We start from the raw sequence: 708 nt of genomic DNA on the forward strand, positions 1-708 counted from the left end.
GATTCGCATTACCCGGGGAGGATAGAAAATTCGAGCCGAAGCATTCTTATATAAACTTGGTTGAGAGAAACCAATTCGGGGGAGCTGCAAATGAAGATGCAGCCAAGCACATGGAGACATTTATTGACTATTGCTGTTCCATACCCCCACCCACGGGTGTGACCCAGGACCAGGTGAAGGAAACTATGTTTATATTCTCTCTTCGTGATGCTGCAAGGGAGTAGTACAGAGACCTGGATCGAGCTGCTAATGGGATCACTGACTGGAATTCCTTGGCCCTCGCATTCTACAAGAAGTATTTCTCTACCTCGAAGACGAATGCCATTAGAGCTCAGATCACGAGCTTTAAACAGGGTCCTGATGAGAACTTTCATGAGGCGTGGGTCCGTTTCAAGAAGTTGGTGCGAACTATTCCGCACCATGGGTTTGAGAAATGGAGCCTATGCAATCAGTTTTATAATGGGCTTTATGACGATCAGAGGGCGATCCTGGATGCGGCAGCTAGTGGCAGATTCCAGGAGAATGTGGGAGAGACTAAGGGGTGGAAAATTATTGATGATTTGGCCACCCACAAAGCTGAGTATGGAAATTCAAGGGGAAATCAAAGGAGAAGTGCTGAATCCCCTTCTGTAGCTGCATTAGAGGCTTTCACGACGAGGTTTGATAAGTACGAGTTGGGAGGAGCTTCAAAAGGAGGAATCTATCATG

General features: G+C 46.9%; 1 non-coding gene across 1 annotated transcript; it reads right to left on the reverse strand.

Moving 5' to 3' along the window:
• Window positions 1-320: 320 nt before the first annotated feature.
• Window positions 321-427, reverse strand: LOC141654062 (small nucleolar RNA R71). The gene has a single exon (XR_012547641.1). It is a non-coding gene; the product is annotated as a small nucleolar RNA R71 (small nucleolar RNA).
• Window positions 428-708: the final 281 nt, after the last annotated feature.

Source organism: Silene latifolia, chromosome 4 (assembly GCF_048544455.1).
Source record: "Silene latifolia isolate original U9 population chromosome 4, ASM4854445v1, whole genome shotgun sequence".
NCBI lineage: Eukaryota > Viridiplantae > Streptophyta > Magnoliopsida > Caryophyllales > Caryophyllaceae > Silene > Silene latifolia.